This window comes from Rhinoderma darwinii, chromosome 12 (genome assembly GCF_050947455.1).
Source record: "Rhinoderma darwinii isolate aRhiDar2 chromosome 12, aRhiDar2.hap1, whole genome shotgun sequence".
In the NCBI taxonomy this organism is placed as follows: domain Eukaryota; kingdom Metazoa; phylum Chordata; class Amphibia; order Anura; family Rhinodermatidae; genus Rhinoderma; species Rhinoderma darwinii.
Genome location: NC_134698.1, coordinates 71,155,596 through 71,174,137, shown reverse-complemented (window position 1 = coordinate 71,174,137; position 18,542 = coordinate 71,155,596). Strand labels below are relative to the sequence as shown.

Below are 18,542 nucleotides of genomic sequence, written 5' to 3'. Positions count from 1 at the left end.
TCCTTCCTGACTCCAATATGGAAATCAGAATAAATCCCTGGATCTACGAACCATCTGTATATCCAATAAAGATAATGTGTAATATTATTACACTCGAGAAAGGCATCCAGGCCCCTTTTGAATCATCTTTCACCATAATAACTTCCTCTGGCAGTTCCATAGTGTGACTGCTCTTACAGTAAAGAATCCCTTTCCATGTTGGTGAGGAAACCTTCTTTCCTCTAGACGTAGAGGATGCCCCATGTTATAGTTACAGTCCTGAGTATAAGTAGATCATGAGAGAGATGTTTGTTCGGACCTTTGTTTTATATATATATAGTTATTAGGTCATCCCTCAGCTGTCTTTTTTCCTAAACTATATAACATAACCCTATTATTGATAATCTTCCTGGGTTCTGTAGTCCACCAATTCCATGTATTACTTTAGTTTCCGACTTTGAACCCGCTCAAGCCCTAATATATCTTTCTTGTGCACTTGTTTCAAGATATGTGACATACCATCTTAGCTCTTAACGGTGTAAAGGTCCATGCAGGTGGCAAAGCTGTGTGCGGAAATCCTGCACAGTGGCACACGAGACCCCATGGTCAAATATTACAGACCAGTACACAATCGGTGTTCCGCCATACGGTGCAGCCATGCATATTATTGCATGCAATGGAGCATCCCACAATTTATCAGTGTGCCTCTATATGAAATTGTAGGTCTCTTAAACTGAAGTTGATCATGGGGGTCCTGTTCATAGGAGTCCCTGCAATGCTAATTTGCTTGAAAATAACTTAATTTGTGATGCTGCACTGGACAAGTAAGATCAAACAGAGGACCCTCATCAATTCACCTTGCCCTAATAGAGCCGACGTCCCCTTCAAAACTGGCCAAAGATACTAAGATAATTTGGTTGATCCTATTGATGATGTGTTCATAGCAGTTAGGGTATGCTCACACGGCAGCGTCCGTAACGGCTGAAATGACGAGGCTGTTTTCAGGAGAAAACAGCACCGTAATTTCAGCCGTAATGGCACGTTGAGGCTCTTTTTGCTGCGTCCATTACGGACGTTAAATGGAGCTGGTTTTCCATAGAGTCCATGGAAAACGGCTCCATTTACGTCTGAAGAAGTGACAGGCACTTCTTTGACGTGGGCGTCTTTTTTACGCCCCGCCTTTTGACAGCGGGGCGTAAAAAAAATGACCGTCTGCACAGAACATTGTAAGACCCATTCTAATGAATGGGCAGATGTTTGCCAACGCTATCAAGGCGCATTTTCGGACGTAAATCGAGGCGTAAAACGCCCGAATTACGTCCGTAAATAAGCCGTGTGAACATACCCTTAGAGGGATATGCCATAAATGCCCAATAGATGTGCTCTGTAACCCACACATATCTCTAGAATGGGGCCCCCTATCCCACATCCTACTTCCTAATGCTGTTGCTGGGCTCCAGCCACTGTCTGACGAGGTGGCCGGGTTTTCTGAAAACAGCCGAGCGCGTTTTGCTACGCTGTTTTTGGAACTCCCATAGAATGAGTAAGAGCTACGCTGTTTCCGTAAGTAACCTGGACACAGAGGCATAAGGTAGGATGGCGGTCTGTTCTAAATATAGGTGCAGGTCCCAGACTCCAGAGGTTCAACCCTTATCTACTGTATATTTGTGGCATATCCTGTGGATATGCCATTAATGCCCGAGATGGGAATACCCCGATAACAACAATCTCCATTTGTGGTATTGCAAATATTTAGATATATTGATTATGCCAGACTAGGACTACTCTATGGCTTTGGCCACGATACAGGTCGTAGATCGCTGTGTCGTGCTGCGTGAATCGCAGTAATGAAAGTGAATGTGGCTGCGCTGATTGTTACGACCACAACTCTGCAGTCTCAAGAAGCCCTTCAAGTTTGTATATCTGTAGTGCCGCCTGACCTGCTTTGGTTACGCCCTATGGCATAGAACGGTGCTGACATATCGCAGATTTATTTCCTCTTTATCAAAACTGGCACAAAGAAAAAGTGGAGCAGTTGCCTATAGCAACCAATCAGAGTTCGGCTCTCATTTTTCAAAGGTCCGTTAGCACATGTAAAAATAAATCTGATTGGTTGCTATGGGCAATTGCTTCACTTTTCCTCTGCACCCCCGGGCTTCTTGCTGTTATGTGTCTGGAAGCCATATCAGACCCTTTTGAGGACGAACGTTACAATAATTATTACACATTGCACCCTGCATCTATTGCTCCCATAATCATAAATCTTCGTGTTATCTACCATTATATGATGTCACATTTCCATAATGATTTCTAGGAACAACATTTATTATTCAGTTGCAAAAACCAGGACACACTAATCCCCATCACATACTAATCCCTATCACATACTAATCCCTATCTGCAAAATGTGACGGCGACAGCCTCGCCCCTATGCGCTGTCACTTTAAGAACTGACACATTACATCATGGCTCGCCGCGGTGCATTGTGGGCGGGGAGGAGAAAACGCCATTTTCATTGGGGAGCAGACAGAGGCGGATACTGGCTAAGCAGCTGCAGGAGGAGGATGCGCTCCGGTACTTCGGTTGTCAGCTAGGAGAGGCCTGGGCCCGGGCCTGTGATAGGAAGACGCGGCTTCCCCGGTAAACCCCCGGATACCTCATCTGTCACCATTGAAGAGCGCTGACACTGACCGCTGAACGGTATGAGGGGGCTACTGAATACGACTGTGTATACACACGACGGCCAGCAGGGGGCAGTGCCGTGACGAGGGGGAACTGGGAGGATGCGCTGTGTATTGTGACGGATGGTGCAGGGGCTTGTATAATGTATAGAATGAGGCTGGGGGTGCACATGGGCTCCATGCTGTATGGCTGCTCTGGTCTAGGAAAGGAGGGGGCCATGATGTGACAGGAGTCGCTGCACTGCATTGTCATTGATGGGATGACCTGTCCTATGTAAAAGATGGAGGCTGCGTTATGAGAGGCTCTCGGCCTATTATCTGTATAGGATGGAGGCTGCATTGTCAGGGAGGGATTGACCTGCCCTAGGTAAAGGATGAGGCTGCATTAATGTGGGGGTGACCTGGTCCTGTGCTATGTAAAGGACGAGGCTGCATTAATGTGGGGGTGACCTGGTCCTGTGCTATGTAAAGGACGAGGCTGCATTAATGTGGGGGTGACCTGGTCCTGTGCTATGTAAAGGATGAGGCTGCATTAATGTGGGGATGACCTGGTCCTGTGCTATGTAAAGGATGAGGCTGCATTAATGTGGGGATGACCTGGTCCTGTGCTATGTAAAGGATGAGGCTGCATTAATGTGGGGATGACCTGGTCCTGTGCTATGTAAAGGACGAGGCTGCATTAATGTGGGGGTGACCTGGTCCTGTGCTATGTAAAGGACGAGGCTGCATTAATGTGGGGGTGACCTGGTCCTGTGCTATGTAAAGGACGAGGCTGCATTAATGTGGGGGTGACCTGGTCCTGTGCTATGTAAAGGACGAGGCTGCTTTAATATGGGGGTGACCTGGTCTTGTGCTATGTAAGGGATGGATGCTGCATTAATATGGGGTTTGACCTAGTCCTGTCCTATGTAAAGGATGAGGCTGCATTAATGTGGGGGTTGTCCTGGTCTAGTCCTACGTAATTACTGGATTAATATGGGGTGTCCTGCTCCTGTCATGTAAAGGATGGAGGTTTCATTATTGTGGGGGTTACCTGGTCCAGTACTATGTAAAGGATGGGGCAGTATTGATATGGGGGTGACCTGTGTAATGGATGGAGGCTGCATTGTTATGGGGTTGTTCTGGTGCTGTCCTATATAAGGGATGAGGCTGCATTGTTATGGGGGTGACCTGTTTAGTGGATGGAGGCTGCATTGTTATAGTCATGTCGATAATTCAGCTCCTACACCTAATCTTTCTGTCTGTGGTCACAAAGCGATCATTGCTGTTGGAAATCTGTCAGTCGCACTTCCTGGAGATGCTTTTTCTATGTCCCTGGTCATGAGCCCCCACAACAATAACCCACAAATCTCCCATGTGAGTGATCTAAACGTTGTATCATATACTTTTTTGCAATTCCCATGTCAGAGCTTCACTCTCTAGGAGGATGCGTGTTACATTGTGCTGGGTGGAAAGCATGGCATGGCTTGTCTATGGAGGGGCTATTGTCATCGGACACGTGTCATACCTTGTGCTGGGTGGGGGGGGGGGCAGTGTAGATTGCCTTACGGCGGAGGTTGCATTGTGATCTTGAGGCTGTTGTAGTGATTTACCAGACAGTCCTGGCACCAGGTGTTAAGGTGGTGGTCCGCTGTGAAGGATGGAGGCTGCATTGTCATGAGGCTTCTACTAATCTGGGGCCGGCTGTATGTTTCTATGTGTTAGATAATGTAAGATGTCCGGCTGCGTTACCATGGGTGAAGAGCATGGATTTACTCCTGGTGGTGACAATGTCATGGAGACTATGTATTTGTATGGTTGGAGTATTAATTACGGACTATGCAGGATGCCGGCTGTAAGAAGATGCGTGTTCTGGGAAGAAGGTTCAGCATCGCTCGCCTATGGAGGGGATCGTGTTCTAGGACGCATGTCCTGGATACTTTTCTTGGGTGGGGTTCAGTGACGGGGTCCTCTGAGGGACAGTGGTTGGTTTGTCATGAATGGTTTATAAGAAGGTGTGTGGTACATTAAGTTCTTGATGCTGTAGATTATATTGGTATAGGTCAGATAGTTACAATGATTTCTGGGGACGGAGGCTGACGTGCAGGTACACATGGGTTTTGGTCTTTTGAGGGGGGCGGGGGGTAGGATGCCTTGTCCTGGGGTTGATGTTTGATGGATGGAGGAGAAACGTTTCTTGGATACTTTGTAGGCAGATATTTCATTGTTCCTTGCGGGAGGCCTGACAGACGATATTCTTATGGATACTTTGTATCATGGGTGGGGAGCAATGAACTGGTTCTCTGAGCGGCGCAGGGTGGAGTGTGACGGAGATCGTCTTGCATTATGATACTTGGGTAGATAAATCTTTATGCTCTGTTGGAGGATCGTGTGAAGGAGGGTGTTTTATGACTTGAAAAGGTGTGTTGTCATGGGGGAGCTGTCCTAGGTTCTTCATTGGGGGATGTGGGGGTTGTCATGGGGGAGCTGTCCTAGGTTCTTCATTGGGGGATGTGGGTGTTGTCATGGGGGAGCTGTCCTAGGTTCTTCATTGGGGGATGTGGGTGTTGTCATGGGGGAGCTGTCCTAGGTTCTTCATTGGGGGATGTGGGTGTTGTCATGGGGGAGCTGTCCTAGGTTCTTCATTGGGGGATGTGGGTGTTGTCATGGGGGAGCTGTCCTAGGTTCTTCATTGGGGGATGTGGGTGTTGTCATGGGGGAGCTGTCCTAGGTTCTTCATTGGGGGATGTGGGTGTTGTCATGGGGGAGCTGTCCTAGGTTCTTCATTGGGGGATGTGGGTGTTGTCATGGGGGAGCTGTCCTAGGTTCTTCATTGGGGGATGTGGGTGTTGTCATGGGGGAGCTGTCCTAGGTTCTTCATTGGGGGATGTGGGTGTTGTCATGGGGGAGCTGTCCTAGGTTCTTCATTGGGGGATGTGGGTGTTGTCATGGGGGAGCTGTCCTAGGTTCTTCATTGGGGGATGTGGCTGTTGTCATGGGGGCGCTGTCCTAGGTTCTTCATTGGGGGATGTGGCTGTTGTCATGGGGGCGCTGTCCTAGGTTCTTCATTGGGGGATGTGGCTGTTGTCATGGGGGCGCTGTCCTAGGTTCTTCATTGGGGGATGTGGCTGTTGTCATGGGGGCGCTGTCCTAGGTTCTTCATTGGGGGATGTGGCTGTTGTCATGGGGGCGCTGTCCTAGGTTCTTCATTGGGGGATGTGGCTGTTGTCATGGGGGCGCTGTCCTAGGTTCTTCATTGGGGGATGTGGCTGTTGTCATGGGGGAGCTGTCCCAGGTTCTTCATTGGGGGATGTGGCTGTTGTCATGGGGGAGCTGTCCTAGGTTCTTCATTAGGGGATGTGGGTGTTGTCATGGGGGCACTGTCCTAGGTTTGTTTCTGTAGGTGTGATTATGGACCAGAATATGCTCCTCTCTCATTGCTTGGTAGGAAGCGTCGTCTTGTGTGTCCTCGATTTACTGTAGGAAAGTGACGGTGGGTTTTCTTGTATAGGAGATATATTACCACACTACAGATTATATCCCCCACACTTACATAATCTTATAAGGACAGTTCTGGATATTTGTGAATTGGCTGTTATGTAAAGTGTGGAGTACTTGGCAGGTTGGTAACAAGCTCCACTATTTGCGTGGTGAAGTCTTTTGTTTCTGAAGGGTTTTGACCCCACAAAGTATCTGCTCATTGAGTGGAAGGAGCCGGACCCCCTGATGAGGATGGTGACTGGATATAGTCCAAGTGATCTGTTCAATGTCATTATATTGAGTGAGTGCAGTAAACGGGAAATTGCTGTCACTAATGCCTATGGCGGGCTATGTGAGTAAGGACTTGTTCACACCGTGCAGATTTGCTGTAGATTCTGCATGGATTTTTTTTTTTAAGCCAAAACCAGGATTGAATCCAGGAGAGCAGACCTATAAGGCCTTCTTCTTTTATATATTTCTTCCGTTTAGGTTCCAATCCTGGTTTACATTCCAAATCTGAGGCGGGTGAACAAGACCTTAAAGGGTTGCTCACAGTAGGAGACCACTCTATAGCGAGTCACTCCATTGCCTTCCAATACACTACCCGCTAGTAATGTATTTTCCACTTTAAAGGGGCATTCCCAATTTATATATTTCTTGCATATTATCCACAGGATAGGCCATAAATGTCCGATAGCTGCAGGGACCCACACCTATATCGAGAGAAGGTGAGGATTTTCAGATTGCGTCCCTTGTGTAGAAAACAGATAGTGGGTGACAATATAGGCAAATGTAGAGTCTGACTCCGTTTTCCATAGTAAGTCGTTACTTGCCAAAACTGCCAATTTTTGCACCGCTTGCCCCCCAAAACTGGTTCCCCAAAAACAGCTGGTGTTATATTTTGCATTATAAGGGCCATTTTTGGTAAATTTCATGCAGAGCGGGGATGGGGCTAATGTTATATAGAATTACATCCTTCTACGGTCCCTCTCATCTATTGCTCTGCCCATGGAGTGTCACAGTAGTTACAGTTCTGGCATTCTATTCCTGAACCTGGAGGCTCTATGGATCCCTCTCAGATAGTAGGGTGCCACATGCATGAATATAAAGTGATACTGGCACTAAGGGCCGGTTCACATCACCGTCTGGTTCAGTTTGGGGTTTCCGGTGACCCATGCCGTCAAAGGAAGAGATGAACAGAAACTATAGCTTCCGTGTGCATTACCATTGATTTAGTGGTAATATTTCAGTTGGTTTCTGTTTTGTGAAGTTTCCGTTTTTTTTAATGGAAACAATAACGTAGTCGACTATGCTTTTTCCGTAAAAAAACCTGAAACTTTACGGAGCGGAAACCAACTTGAATGGAAGCATTACCATTGATTCAAACTGAAGCTATAGTTTCTGTTCGGCTTTCAGTTCATCTCTTCCTCTGGCGGAATTGGCGGCCGACAACCCCAAACAGAACCCGACGCTGATGTGAACAGTCCCTAACGTTTTGGTGTCCGTTTGTCTCCGGAGCTGGACGTCCCTTTCTGACGCCACATCTACCACACTAGATGTTAATGACTGTATCACTTTAGGTTGAAAGATAAATATTATACATATAAAACCTACAATTAGTGAATATTGTTACATTTGTAACCTCCGTCTATAGGAGCTTCTTGTTTTAATTTAACAGAAATTTAATTATTCCACGAATAGACCAGGTGTTGCAGACTTTTGAACTTTGTAAGATTCTTCAAAATCCAATTTTCCTTTTTTTTTTTGGCGCCAGCAGCGAGAAACCCAAAAACGTTGGTGCCAGAAAAAGATCCCAGGGATTTGTCCAGCCCTGAGAAGTATTTGCTGGTCTAGCAGTATTTATTTTTCCATGGAGGGAACTTTTTAAGAGTCTATATTATGTAAGGGGAAAACTGAAATTCATCCTGACTTTGGACTATAATGCTAGTGATGCATGTGAATAGTATAAGGGCTTATTCAGGCGAGCGCGTATCACGTCCGTGTGACCACCATTAAAACAACGGCCGTCACACGGACTTCATCTATTTCAATGTGGCCGTTCACACGACCTTTGTGTCAACGGAGTGTGTGAAGGGTCCGTGAAAAAATAGTACAGGTCAGATCTTCTTTTTTGCGCTTCACGCATCCCTCCATGGACTCGCTAGTCTATGGGTGATGCGTGATAACTCGTCCCGCACGGGTGCACGTCAGACGTGGAAAACGCCAGTCTTTCACTTCCGAGGTTGGCCACGTTCGTGTGAATGTAGCCTAAGGGTCAGTCCACACAGCGTAATTTTTGCGGTGGATTCTGACTTTTTTTTTTTATTTCAATGGCAGCCAGACGCTTCTGTTTCCCGCTAGCTGATTTTTATTTTTTTTCCAGCTAGCGGGAAAAGCGTTGAAGAGACTGGGAGGAGGAATTTTCGTGCTGACGGCAGGAATAACTCCGCTGCGGGATCCGCCAAGCAAAATCCGCCATGTGAACTGACCTTTAGGGCTTATTCAGACGAACGGGATATGCGTCCGTGCAACGTGCGCGATTTTCACGCGTGTCGCACGGACCTATGTTAGTCTATGGGGCCGTGCAGACAGTTGCGTGAGTCCGCTGCGAAAAACTCACGACATGTCCGTTCTTTGTGCGTATTTCGCGCATCACGCACCCATTGAATGAAAACAGAAAAGCACCACGTGCTTTTCTGTTTACAAACATCCAAACGGAGTGTCATAATGATGGCGGCTGCGCGAAAATTACGGAGTTGCGCATCATACGGGGCCGACACATAGAGCTGTTAAGTACCTCTTGCGCGCACGAAACGCACACGCTCGTGTGAATCCGGCCTTGGGGTAGAAATGCACGGACGCTTGCATGTAGCATTTGCAGTAAAACCGCATGGCGGCTCTGTATTTTGCAGCCTCCTGGACGCTTCTCAGCCGGACGGGGCCGCTACATGTGTGTTTTTACCCGTAGGCATCTCTTTAAATCGGTTGAGTCGTTTTACCTGTTCACAGATGAAAGAGATTGACTGTATGTATATTAACCCACTATAGATCAGTTTTCTGTAACCTGTGAGACTACAACTCCCAGCATGCCCTGACAAGCTGTGGCAGAGGTTGCAGATCGCTGCTCTCCAGGATCACAGGACATTGCAGGGATTGTCAGTCTGTTTCTGACTCAGATCAGTTGCTTGTGATCATCACGCATGAGAACAGGTGGATCAGGACCCGGGTGAGTCATTTTAGCATATATATACACCTATTGAGTCACCCGAGGATATACTGCATTATTGAGAATCTGCCCCTTGTATTTACTCCCCTGACATCGGGCAATTATTATGGTGTTTTTATCAGAGCGCTGTTATTTCTGTCTGATTATTCCCCTCTGGGGGGAGCGGAGCTGCGTCACTCATCTCTCCCATCGCCGGTTCAATGCTTGCGTTTAAATTGTGCCCAGGCGGCGGTGCCAGGCATCACTCCCCTCACCTCTCCCCATGCAGCCCAGAGGAACGATCTGGAATATTATAAAGCTGTGCCGGGAATCTGCAGAGTATACAACGCAGATTAATAATGAGCCGCGGGGTAACGTAAAAACATTTTCTTGCTTTTTCATTAAAATACATAATTCTTAAATGGTTGGACGATGTGGTGAAGACATTACTTTTTTTTGCATCTGCACCGACACCTTGTATCGTATAATAAATGGGGTACAGGATGGTGGGGTGTACCGTGCCGGGGTCAATAATGTTAGAGGCCGTTATGGGGCCCCCGGAGAGCGCGGACCTTCTTAAGTTCATTGCAACACTTGAAGTGTGGGGAAGCAATCCAAGGATCTTGGCAAAGAGATTTGGGGGGGTGGTAATCAAGTCCTCCTGTTAGGTGGTTATTCGTGTGGTAACATCAACCGCAGTCAGAAAGGGGGCCCTGTTTAATTTTTTTTATATGGAGCCCCCTTTACCACTATGTTTGTGTTTTCGTCAGGCTATAGTGGGTTTGGCCCGGGTACAGGGTGGCAGTGTGTAGTAGAATAGGGTGCAGTGTGGGAGGGTAAGTAGGGTACAATGTTATGGGGCAGGATATAGTATAATAAGGATGGTTGGGTATAACGTTACAGGGTAAGATGTGTTGTGTGAGGGAAGGGTAAAACGTTGCACGATAGGGTGACTACGGTTTATTGCTCTAGGGAAGGTTACTGTGTGTGTGTTATATTGTGGTAAAGTAGTGTGCCATGTTATACGGTAGTGTATATTGTGGTAGGATGGAGGTGGTTGTAGTAGGGTAAGGTATTGTATAGGGTAGTGTGTGGGAGGGAAAGATGGGATGGGGTCGGCTAAAGTGTTATAGGGTATGGTATATTGCAGGGGTCAGTAACCGTCGGAGATCGAGCTGTTGTGAAACTATAACTCCCAGCATGCCCGCACAGCCAAAGACTTTATTATTCCAGCCAAAGGCTGTCCTGCTGGGAGTTCTAGTTTCGGAGTGTTTTAGGTTGCTGACCCCTTGTTTATTGTAACAGGGTAGGTAGGAGTGTGACAGAATGCAGTAGGGTTGGGTATAGTATGGTATATTTAGTGTCTAGTTCCCGGGCATTGTATTATGTGTGGCATGTGTAGGCATATTGAGGCTGCTTTGTTTGGTACTGCAGAGGGCATGTGCTGCTAATAAAAGCTTTTCATGTCAGCATGGCAACCGCGTTTTCTGTAGCAAGGTTGTATGACGATCTGCTGAGGCGTATTAATGAGACAGGGCACGGTCCTTATTCTGGGCTATTCTCGACACACCCTGCCAGTGATGCATCCGGGCACCGTCACCCTGCTGCTGCCTCCAACAAAGAGCCTGGCAACAGAGACCCGCACTGGATGAAATGTGTGATGTGCCGGGGTCCGAGTGAGCGGAATCATAGTCTTGTCATGCCCAGATTGTTATTCAAGCAGTGCCGGGGCTTTTAGGGCATACGGATCTACGGATTCAATGCTGAAATGGCGCTGGTCTTTTCTTAGGCTGCTGTGACGATCGGATTATTAAATCACGTTTTCTGGGTTGTTTGACATAATTGCTCTTTAACCCTTTCTTCTGCCTGATTTTGCATTTTAAAGCGCTTGATGTTGCTGCAGGGGGGGTTTTCGGGTAGATCTTGCATAAGGTTTTTATAGTATTTGGTATTTCAGCTTATGGAAAAGCATGATGTCCCTGACTCTGGATATTCAGCGTTGTCGTCCTTAGAGCGAGGAGATCTAGTGTTGTCACCCGTTATCAATTTCCTCTATTTTTAACCAGTGACACCAGTATTATGAAGGGGCTGTTGAGATTAGGAGGAAGGCAACGCTTTTTTTCCAGACTGTTGGAGTTGTGACCCGGCTGCAATACCAGACACCGCCTATAGACCACGGTGGCACTGTGCCTGGAAATAAATTGGCTACTGTATTCTAGTCTTTTACAAACCTGCTCCTGTCTGAAAGACAATTGCATTGCTCATAGTAAGTGTCGGCACAGTTCGCAGTCATGGCAGCTACTGCTCTGTACAGCCTTACTTTACCAAAATCAGTCTGAGGCACTAATGTACCTCCATGTGCCTCAGACTTCAAGATTTGGGAGAGGGTGCTATTTTCACATCATGCACTAGCTTCTTGTTACCTGTGTAGCTCTGAGGGGCAGGGAACATTTTCTGTGACCACTTCACCCGTCACTTGGTTACATGTCTTCAAATGGTGGTCACCCAGACAGGAAATGAAGTTGTTGCTAGGCAACTGGAGCTCACACAACTTGTAGAATACACTAAAGGGGGGGCTGCAAGAAGATAAAAAGCTTCTGGAGAGGTAGGTTTGTGTATGCATGTACCGCAGTGGAGGTAGGGTCATATATATATATATATATATATATATATATATATATATATATATATACTAAACATAGATTAGGTTTGCTCCTAGCAACGCAATGCTGGACCCGTCATCCAACAGATACCGCCGGTGCCCCACAGACTCGATTGTCTTATAATAGGGTCCGTCAGGTTGTCAGTCTCTTCGACAGGATTTGCGACGGAGGATCCAAAGGGAGCCTCTAATGCAAATGTGAACAAAGCCTAAGGCTCTGCTGTGGATTTATTCATTTCTACCCGACTGATGTAACTCTGCTGCATACTGAAAAGAGAGATCAGCTGTGTCTACTGGAAACCTGTCCTGGCAACAAAGAAGCTGCATGAATGTCGAATCCCCCTGAGATACATAATGGCTGCATTAAACGAGCTGTCTGTTTTTTGTGTCTTTTCTTGAACGGCGCAGTAAGAAAATGTACAGCTCTTTCAAGCTAGACGGGTGTCACACCCTGAAAATACCTACTGACGGGAACGATGGGAGACGCTCACGAAATACCATATGTAAGCTTACAAGATAATCAGGTCTGTGGAGATCGGCAACATCTGGCTGAAAGAACGGCTAGTAATAAAAAAAAAAAAAGTACCCCCTGTGTGTGTAACCCGTGCATTTTTATTTTTTCATTTTTTTTGCATCTTGATTTTGAAAAATACATTTGTATAACCATCAGAGATTGTCGCTTACATGGCGTATCAATCTACATTTGTACTCGGTGCGGAAAGATATAGGGTATGTTTTTATATGCTTTTTTTTTTTTTCTGCGGATCTGCAGGGAATCCATACCGTTCTCCGTCCGGTGCCGTATGTGGGAGATATTCACCCCTAAAAGCACCACTCTAATATTGCATCCAATGGAGCCTGCCACCATTTATGTTCGCACGGAATCCGACTGAAAAAAATCCTTTGTATACCTCCATGGGATATTGGGGGTATACGAAGTACAGACTCCGTGCACCTCTGTTTCTTTGTACATCTCAGTTTTGTTCCGGAGCCATAATACAGCCGGGTGCATGAGACCTAAGGTCCTATTCACACGATTTGTCCGTTCTTTTCATGCAAGTGTATCCTCGGTGCTTCCCCTCTGCGATCACTTACTGTTTTGCTTTTTTCTTTTTTTTTTTTTTTTTCTGCGTTTCTTTCTCGTCCGTTTTTCTTTCACACACCCATAGACTTTTAATAGCCGAGTCTGGTCTGCAGAAACGGACCGAACTAGGACATGCAGTGAGTTGTTTTTCCATGGGACACTGTGCTGTCCGTTGTTAAAACAGACAGCACGTTGACGAGAAACACACTTGTGTGAATAAGCCTAAGGTCTTTGCAGGCAGAAAGTTCCTTCAGGAATTTTGAGGCAGAAGAAAGGGCATGACGCTTCTTCTCCTGCAAGTGTTTTTTTTCTGCTTGCGGGGAAAAAAAAACTCCTCCGCCTCCCATTGAAATCAACGGGAGGCATTTTCGGCCGTTTTTTGGCATGTTTTCCGCGTGAAAAGGCCAAAAAAAACTCTGTGTGAACAGGGCCTAACAGTTATGCCTTATGCACATGACCAAGCTCTGTACGGTATAACTGACCAGTAGGCGCTCAGTGTGCCACTATATTCTATACTATAAACTTCCCTAGAAGCAATGTATAATACAGCGACCTACTCAGTGATATGTATATTTTTTAAATTTTCCTATGGATCTCTTATTAATATTGAACACTGTCTACATGTAAAATCTGAGCGCACATACAGTGTGTCCTCACAGCAATCTAAGGCCGGATTCACACGGAGCCGGGCTCCTAGCATCATAGTTGTCTATGAAACTAGGAGTCCCTGCCGGAAAACTGTCCCGTACTGTAATCATGTCTTCAGTACGGGACAGTTTTCCCGCAGCGAGGCAGGGACTCCTAGCGTCATAGATGGCTATGATTCTAGGAGTCCGGCTTCCTGAAGTGTGTTCGGTCCGGGAAGCGTACGGTCCGGATATCACGGACCGAACATGCTTGTGTGAATCCGGCCTAAGGGCGCCATGCTACAAATCTGAATCCTTAATATGGCCATTTGCACGAGCCCATAATCTTGTTCTGAGTAGGAGCAAGGTGTCCATACACATTAGATGTATGTTGGTCGGATTGGCGACCACCTAATGTGTATGAGGGTGTGTGTGTGTCCCCCCCCCCCCCCGGTGGTGTAGGGGATCGCCGCGATCGGTGGTGTGGGGATGTGGGATCACGTCCGGACGTGCGGAGTCTGGTCTGGCAGTTTGGATAGTTTTGTTATGTACGTGACTGGCTATACAAGGCCCGGGTCACACTTTCCATAAAGTACTATGAAATGATCGCTGTTTTTGTCCAGCATCTCTGGCCACGTAACGCCATGTCCTCTGCTATGTACTGGAGTCTCGGAGGACATGAGCTCATGTTTGTGTGGGCTGGCAATCCATTGACTCATATTTACCAGCTTCATATACTCCTCTCATACATGTATCCTCCCTGTATGAAACACCTTTAAATCCTTAACAAACAAACACTTTTTTTTACTTTGTTCTTCAGTATATGACAAAATAACATAAACTGATGTAATGATCACATCCCGCACCATAGACACATAGTATATACGCACAACAGTCATACATATCTGTATATATTGTCTATAGGGTGTTATGATATCTACGTTATCTCTGTGCGTAAAGTGGATGCGTCAGCTGAATACGAGGGAGCGCCATTTTCTGGACAAGGCTAGTTTGGGACTCATCTGCTCCGTAGAGGGAATCCACTGAGGAATGAGAAGCTTTGTGCCTCCGGCCTCGTCATAGGGATGATTATTCATGTGTGGCCGACGTACACGTACATGTTAGCATGGGGATCAGAGACTGGCAGTCACATCAGTTTTCTTGCCTGGCAACTATCTTAAGTATATGGACCGCTTAAGACTTTCTTCACACATACACTTTGTGTTTTTTTTTTTTTACCCCCCCAAAAAAAGCATTACAAAAAAACTAAGGTTTTTTTGGAACATGGTACATGTGGTTTTCATGGCGTGATATTTTATTTTTTTTTCTGCGGTTTTTCTCTTGGCAGAAAAAGTGATACAAAGGGTCTTTTTAGCAAGACGTGATATATTCTGAAAAACGCCATAAAAAAACTAAACTGACATGGATACGTTTTTTGCTGCATAAAATCCGGGGAAAAACGCCACTAAAATGTGGTGTTTTTCCCTGAACACGCTGCGCAGGAATCCACCTTAAAGGCGTATTCCAGTAAAGCTTATACGTTAAATAACGAAAATTTAGCAATGTATTTATATAACACATTTTTTTAAAGGCGGTTTTCCTTTTTATAGTAAATCATGGAATATTACTAGGCTATGCCATCAATTACACATTAGTGGGGATCCACTATCTTGGACACCCCCCATCTATCCTTAGAACAAAGGGGCCGCAGCACTTGAATGGAGCAGTGTTGCAATTCCCTGCACAGCGGGTGTCCGGGTGACATTGGACCCTTTGTTCTCCAGATCGGCAGGGGTACCAGTTGTCGAACTCCCACTGATCAGAATGTTAATAACGATATTCCTGTCATTGATTGTTATGGCATATGTCTTTAAGATCTCTGCTTGTAGTCATTGAATGGAAACACTGTTTACTTCCAAAAGATGAAACTCTGACTATAACGAATTGTGCACCTATCAGAGCTTACTATTGTAATAAGCCGAGCGCTTATATGGGCGTTACATTCAGTGACAACAAGCAGAGATCTTGAAAACCATGAGAATCATTATAGAGTGATTTAAGGGGTTGTCTTATGAGGAGTACAATCACTCGTCCTCACATGTGGATCTAGCTGATCATTTCAAGTCCTGCCCGTGAAGATCTGTCTCGGCACCACGGCGTCTGGAGCTGCTTTTTGTCTCCCTAGTGTCCTGAGATCTAAAACGAAAATTACTTTCATCAACCATTTTCACTTCCTCCCTCATCACGAGGATGCTCCGACTAGAGAATGGGATATCCTCTGAGGTGTATGCCGTATCGCTAGTCCTTTAAAATCCTCGGGTAATCCGATAATGTGCGTGAAGCATGTGTTCTGTATGTATCACTCCATCCAATCCTGCCCCTCCTCCGAAAATTTTTTTTTAATTTTTTTTTTTTAATTGGGTTTTATTAGAAGATGATTTGAAGGTCATAAGAAAACAGAACGTCGTCTTCCCCTGTGATATTTTCTGCTGCAGGATTGTTTCCATTCCTGATGTTCTATGGCGTTTTATTGTGGCGTCTCCTGTATTATTGGGTCGTTTTTAGTCATCTTTTCGCTTTCGCTTGAACCTCGTGGTTCGCCCCTGATTTGCAGTAAGGAAATCTTGGTTCCCGCAGACCATCCCCCCCCCCCCCTCCTAACCTGTGACGACAGAGGTAAATCGAAGTCCTTGACTCGACCTCTTCTCTTGTATAAAAATTCCATTCTGTTTTTTCTGATATCGTTTTGTAGGACGGCTGGGTAGGATGTAAATATGTCTGCAGCTTTATCTCTTAGAAGTTTTATCATTCTGCTTTCCGAAGTCATGAGTGGCAAATCTGCCTCACGATAGAGATTTATACGTCTGATTTACAGTTTACGGTTATTTTCACAACCGCCGTGTAAACAGGTTTTTTTTTTTCACCAAAACTCGAACGTGTCATTTTACTGTCTGTATTTGCGGATCATGTGACCTTCTTAGGGGGTTGGGACAAACTGGTGACGTCCATTCTTGCGGATCCTTGAATACGGATACACTACGGTATGTTTTTTTGCAGACAAATGGACCGCAAATACAGATAACGTATCCCTGGTTTTGCAGACAGCAAAATCACCACAGTTGTGTGCTTTAGGCCTGAAGGAAACTGTTCTAGGATATTCTTTCCTTGAAGGGTTAAGGCCCTCTTACACTGGGCGATTATCTTGCTGACCAGTGTTCATAGAATGCTCGTTGCCGATCATTTCCCCATGTAAACGGGGGAACGATTAGCAGATGAACGAGCAAACACTTGATCATCTGCTGGTCGGATCGTTTTATAAAAGTAAAATATCGTTGTCGGCAGCACGTCTTGGTGTGTAAACAGGGAGCCGCGCTGCCGACATGATAATAATGTATGGGGGCGAGCGATCAGAATAACGACCCTGGTCCCCATCCATAGCTCCATGTGACAGGAGGAAGCGAGCGCCGATCAACAATGTCTCGTTGATCGGCGCTCGGTACACTGGCCAATTTTCAGTGTTAAAGGCCCTTTATTCAATCTGATCGGATTTGTTACTGATCCGCTGCGGCGTGTCCTGACCGCATTGTGTACTCGAATTTAAAATCCCATTTACTTCATGATCAAATCTAGTCATTGTGGTAAATTATTGTCATGCGAAGCGGGTTATTTTTTTTTATTTTTTAAGTGCAGCCGGATGTTACATTGAGGGTATCTTCACACGGCAGCCTCCATTACGGCTGAAATGACAGAGCTGTTGTCAGGAGAAAACCGCTCCGTAATTTCAGACGTAATTGCAAGTGCAGGCGCTTTTCCCTGCGTCCATTACGGACGTAATTGGAGCTGTTTTTCCATGGAGTCAAGGGAAAACTGCTCCAATTACGTCTCAAGAAGTGACAGGTACTACTTTGACGCGGGCGTCTTTTTTACGCGCTGTCTTTTGACAGCGGCGCGTAAAAAAAAATGACCATCGGCACAGAACATCGTAAAACCCATTCAAATGAATGGGCAGATGTGTGCCGACGCTTTGGAGCCGTATTTTCGGACGTAATTCGGGGCTAAAACGCCCGAATTACGTCCGTAAATAGGGTGTGTGAACCCAGCCTAAAGTCTATAGTAAAATATAAAATGCACTACGTACAACTGCGTTTTGGTTTGTGGTCCGTGGCCTTTTTTCCCCCAAACGCAGCATGCTCTGGTTATGGCAATTTTAGGCGTTTTTTTTTTTCCATAGGCTTATCTATAGGACTTCAAAAATGCCCAGGATTAGAAAAAGGATCTGTATTTTTCAGTAACGGCTCCACTCTTAGTCATTGGCTCTGTCTTGTATTGCAGATCGTTCCCATTCAAGAGACCTGAGCTGCAATACCAGTAACAATCGATTAACAAAAGTGGCGCTGTTTCTGGAGGGGGAAAAAAAAACCACGTTCTGGACAAACCCTGTATATTAAGACGTACAACTATCTAATATACTTTTGTTTTTAATTCCTCACCATTTTCAAAAATCTCTGTTTGCTGTAAGAGAATGGAAACTTTTTTTTTTTTTTTTTTTTTTAAATCCAGAGGCTGAAAACCTGCTCATACACAAGAGGGGTCCACGACTTGTTGCTAGATTTGATTTCTAGATTATGATATCAATAATGTGATTGACGGCCCTCGGTGTCGGGGTTTGTTTTAGATTTTATATGCATATTGAGGACGTAACATATTTTCGGCAGGCCTTGCATAGTGATCCCGTAATTCTTAGTGGTCTACACCCTACTATGTCATGTGCAGAATGCTATGTGTACACTTCCCTCTGTCTGGCCGCCATGATCCTACAGAACGGACCTCACTCTAGAGCCCCGGC

The 18,542-nt window shown here is 45.8% G+C and overlaps 1 protein-coding gene across 9 annotated transcripts in view; it reads left to right on the top strand.

Moving 5' to 3' along the window:
- Positions 1-2,482: 2,482 nt before the first annotated feature.
- Positions 2,483-18,542, top strand: part of KLC1 (kinesin light chain 1) — a 62,485-nt gene continuing 46,425 nt past the window's right edge. For all 9 annotated transcript variants that reach the window (XM_075843888.1, XM_075843885.1, XM_075843887.1 and 6 more), the window contains exon 1: positions 2,483-2,679. The gene's annotated coding sequence lies outside the window, so the exon portion shown is untranslated. The remainder of the gene's footprint in view (positions 2,680-18,542) is intronic.